General features: G+C 35.1%; 1 non-coding gene across 1 annotated transcript; it reads left to right on the top strand.

Moving 5' to 3' along the window:
* Nucleotides 1–2,457: 2,457 nt before the first annotated feature.
* TRNAL-CAG lies at nt 2,458–2,538 on the top strand. Its single transcript has one exon. It is a non-coding gene; the product is annotated as a tRNA-Leu (tRNA).
* The last annotated feature ends 2,439 nt before the right edge of the window (nt 2,539–4,977 follow it).

Genomic DNA, 4,977 nt, shown 5'->3' with positions numbered 1-4,977 from the left:
CATTGCTCTATGCAAAGCCAGAGATTCTCAATGAACACTGGTGATGTGGAAAGTAATTATTCGGAAGCCAGGATGAAATGCAAAGAAAAAAGAGTTTATTTAGGAGAAGCGAGTGATATAGGACGGTGGGAGGGAGGAAGAGAGAGACAAGTGTCATAGAAGTTATAAAACCTCTATTTATGGAGGCTATAGGATGATTTTGACATCTTAACAGATTTTATGATAATTAAACATTTTCTTATTAAAAAAAAATGAAAGAAAGACCCTTGCAATAGACAGCTTATTAGACTGTTTTCTTTTTTTCTTTTTTTTTGCCCTTTCTTAAAAGAATTTAAATTTTGAAGGAAATGGAGTTTCACATGCTCTCTTTCATTGCATATTTACAGAAGAACCCATTTCATAAACATGAGAGAAAATATCTTCACACTTAAAATTCTGCGTTTGTGTCACCAGAATATGCAGATGAACCCATTCCTCAAACTGGAAGAAATATGAGACCCATATCCCTAAGCATGATAGAGTCAGCACAACCATCCCGATTTCTCTATTTTTCTAACATGTCTTTATTTCTTCTGTCTTTTGCATTACCATAGATCAGCTTTGTGCAAAAAAAGGTGCAGATAAGCCAACTGTGAGTTACAGAGTTCTGGTGTCCAGATCAAAATGTTTCAAATGAGGCCGCCAAAGATCTTTACACTTTTGTTCTGTCATTGTTTGTTTTCTTGTCCCTTAACTCCTAAAAAAGACGCCTACTGTCTTCTTGTTTCTGTGATCAAAACACTGGCATGCATAGATAGAACAACTGTTAAGTTAAAAATGTCCATTTTACGCTAACAATTTGTCACAGTTTTGCACCCACTACTTATAAATGAGACCAAAGCCTCTCTCGCCCACATCACATCTGATTATCGATAGAAGTTGTTGTATCATGCATGCATAATCATAATACTTGTTTATTTTAGACAATAACGTGAAAAAAAACAAAAACAGCATAAACAATAGCAGCTGCCATGGCAGTTGTTTCCATGCCAACTTTTGTGAAAAGAAATTTGCAGCTGGCAGGTTTTTTTTTTTTTTTTGACTTTTTTTCATATGGGAAACTCACAGTTTTCATGTTTTTCTAGTCTTCATTTCTTACATCCCACTGTTTCCCACAATATTTCTTACTCAACTTGATTAACTACTTTTTGACTCAGAAGTAAACTAAAAAAAATGGTTTTTTTTTTTTAAAAAAAAAAATCATTAAAAGAAAACAAAATGGGTTGGCAACACTTTTCTTGCTGTCTAATATTCTAATGGCGTGATTTAGGTTGTTTCCCACTTAAAATCTCATCATCTCTAACAAATTCAACTTTAATCTTTTTGAATCCTTTTTTACAGCTTTTTCTCTTCAAAGATTGCATCTTGACTTACCTTAATTATATGATTCTGATATAATTAAAAAAAAATTACGTTTTACCACGTGTTTGCATAGATGGCTGCTGCAACCCTTCCCCGTTTAAGTCAATAATGTGGTGGTTTTTGAAGCAGTTGCAATTTTGGACACGTTTTTATGAAAGCGCATTAATTTTTTTTTTTTAACTAAGATTTGGATAAAGATGAGATATCTCCCTCAATGAACACCAATCCTTACCTACTATCATTATTCAAACTCAAGTAACTTGCGATCGCAAAGAGCGTTCACACCCAAAAACTAAAAGCACATTAACACTCTAAATTTTTACACTTCATTCTGATATTGATTTCAAGAAGTTCTGATGTGAACCTCTTCAAACGGAAGTTAAGTTCATTTGTGCAAATGTGATACAAAATAAGCTCAGACATTCGGACTACGCTATAATAGTACTAATCCAAGTTTGGTGTTGGTAGATGTTTGACTAACTAACAGTAAATCAAACCAAAAAAAAAAAAAAACTTGAATCTACGAATGATTCTCTTAGAAAATAGAAACGTAACCGAGCTTCTAAAATGTCCCAATTCATGCGCTCTTGAATTTGCCTTCTTGCTTATAAAATCAGCAGCAGCAGCCCATTAAAGCTCTAAAGTTGCTGCTGCATGTACCAGGAATTTGGTGAAGGTTTGTGAACCCAATTTTGTACTTTTACTTGGGCTGAAGCTTCCGCCGCAGGATGGTGACTAAAACCAACTAAAGTGCAGCCCAAGCAACCAGTAAAAGCCTCATCTACTGGGCCTAGGAATAGTCACCCACTCACTATTTGTTTAGCTTTAAGAGGCAAAAGGCATATGATCTCATGCATGGTCAGTCTTTTAAACTATTTCATCTCACTTGCATTATATTTGATGGCAAAAATGAAAGAAGAAAGCAAGATAAGAGTCAGGAAATCAACTTTGAACTCCAGCAAGTTAAATCAAAAGTGATTCCTGGTCATAGAGAAGGATTTCTCATCGAAACGATCAAATGATAAAAAATTTTATTGGACTTCACCTACCGCCAATGTCAAGATGGCCGAGTTGGTCTAAGGCGCCAGTTTCAGGTACTGGTCCGAAAGGGCATGGGTTCGAATCCCATTCTTGACACAGCACGTCTTTTTTCACTTTGATCCTAAATGATGGAATGATCATGATCATCATGATCATTTTATGCTCCCGTGAAGAAAAACTAAAATTGCCTTTTTAGCAAGCTGCAGACCCCAGATTGTGCTTTCAACTTTTTCAAAACAAAACTTTTGCAAGCCCCGAATAAGAATATCCTGAGAGTATATCCAAATTGTGCAACACCTAGTCACCTACAGCAGTTTATAAATCAAACAATTGTCTCCCATTACCCACAGTGCTGTTGCCCTTATTTATTTATTCTTTTTCAGCAGCCTGATGCTAATTCAACCAGACCATCATAGGCCTTAGCCTCTTTGCATTTCCAGGCCGCCGCGTCCACTAATTAGCAAAGTCAAAGCACAACTTTTTGTCAATCATGGTAGTAACTAATCAAATGCCATATTAATTACATGAAAATTTATATATCCTATGCACATGGGTAGATGCTCTAGTTGTGAAATGACTGGGGTAATGAAATTTTGATCATCATAAGAACTTTCTGCGGCTGTGGATCATTGACTGGTTAATTTGTTTTAGCGTCGGTTGGCAACTGGTGAAGGCTGTTAATCTTGGGAGGTTAAGCTTAAGCAAGATGAGGTTAACGTCTCCTTCAAGAAACCGGTTAAGGGAAAAAGGAAGTGGGTGCTAGTCCACTCTAGACTCTCACACAGTACTTTTCTTGTGTATATAGCGAATTTGTTGCCATAATCTATCTATGATTATTAGCAAACGTCATCATAGTCATTGCTTCCATAATGATAATGACATTACATGGAAAATTAAGAGGAGTGATGGAACCAACTAGAAATATATTTATGACACGTCTTATAGAATAAAGATATGTTTGAAATTAAGATGTTGTGTTTTCTATATATGTAATTGAGTTGTTGTGACTTTTATTTATTCAAGGTGGGCCACGTTGCTACCAAATAAAAATGGGTATTATTTAAATTAAGAGTGTTATTTTAATAAAGAAGGTTATTGAGAAAACATTTAAAATGGTAAGCTAATTGTGATTTCGAAAAGTATATTACTTCGAATACAAGAAAACAGTTTCCATATTGACAAGCAGTAAAAGACCTTCAAATGATATGTTTGTTAAGTACATCCTGTTGAGCGAGAAACCAAAACAGTAAAAAGAACTGGAAAGATTGGACATTTTTTTTTTTTTTTGTAATATGGCCAAATCTTGGAACAAATCTACTTACACTCATCAAATTTAGTTACATATTCCCGCAAACGCAATACAATAGCACTAGAATCAACTTACAGAAAAGAAAGATCAAATACAAATAAAATACATGAATTAAAACAAAACTTTATATTCAGCCACATGGAAATGATAGATGTAGCTACTCTCTCGAATCCTTAACTCAAACTTGCTCACAGCAGCAAGGTTTTGATGAGATGGTGGCCTGCGTGGCCAGGTATCTCGGCTTGTCATCTCCGGCCATTATCACCACCACTTTTGGCTCAGGATCAAGCACCTTCGGCAGCACAGCCGGTTGGTTTTCTTGATCACGCCCGTTACCTGATGATGAGTTAGAGTAACGCTTGTGATAGGAGCATAACAATAGGACCAATGCCACAGCTATTAGCACTAGCACTAGAGCTAGGCTGGTGAAAAGGTAAGGAATTGGAGAGTGCCAAAGATCGATGGGTGCCGTTGTGTTTGCAGCCGCTGGCTTCATTTGCTATCTCTTTCTGTTTCCTCTGTTTCTTGAACTATCAAGAACTCTTTGATTGTTGTTGTACGTCTAGTGGCAATGAAATTAGATTGGTGCGAAAAGATGAATTTATAGGGGGGATTCGAAGTGGTTTTGGTTTGATAGGATGATATTAAATGACCTTAATGGCCCTGAACCTTAAAGGGATAATTCCTGGTGCTATCACATAATATTCTTACTGTTAATTCTTTATGATATCCATTGCAGATTTTGAAATTATGGCAAAATCTTTACTCTCTAGGCATTAGCTTGAAAGTATCTCTCTGGTACATATAATTATTTTGATTTCGAATAAATATCATCATCTACGCTCTTAAGTTTTTATAGGAGAATATTTAGTTTTTTCTTTTTTAATTTAAGCTCTCTTGAATTTATAAAGATTTTATACTATGTATATATTTATGGTATTACATTTCATATTTTGATTTAAAAATAAAATAAAACTGAATAAAAGGCAGTATGTTAGTCCAAAATTTAGAGGAAAATTTACAAGAGGAAAGAAATATAATAAAAAAAAGGTATATTAGAGGAAGGTTTATTGGCAGCTATGATTATAACAGAAGGAAGGATGAGGAGGCAACAAACAATGATGAAACCAGTGAAGGATGAGGGTTCAGGTGTTGTGTAAATCATCGAACAATTTCTATAAATAATCATCAGGAATTCCAAGCAATTGCTGACCTACAATTGAGTG

Source organism: Citrus clementina, unplaced genomic scaffold (assembly GCF_000493195.1).
Source record: "Citrus clementina cultivar Clemenules unplaced genomic scaffold, Citrus_clementina_v1.0 scaffold_6, whole genome shotgun sequence".
In the NCBI taxonomy this organism is placed as follows: Eukaryota; Viridiplantae; Streptophyta; class Magnoliopsida; order Sapindales; family Rutaceae; genus Citrus; species Citrus x clementina.
The sequence above is the reverse complement of the archived record's forward strand: the minus strand, read 5'-3'. Positions and strand labels throughout refer to the sequence as shown.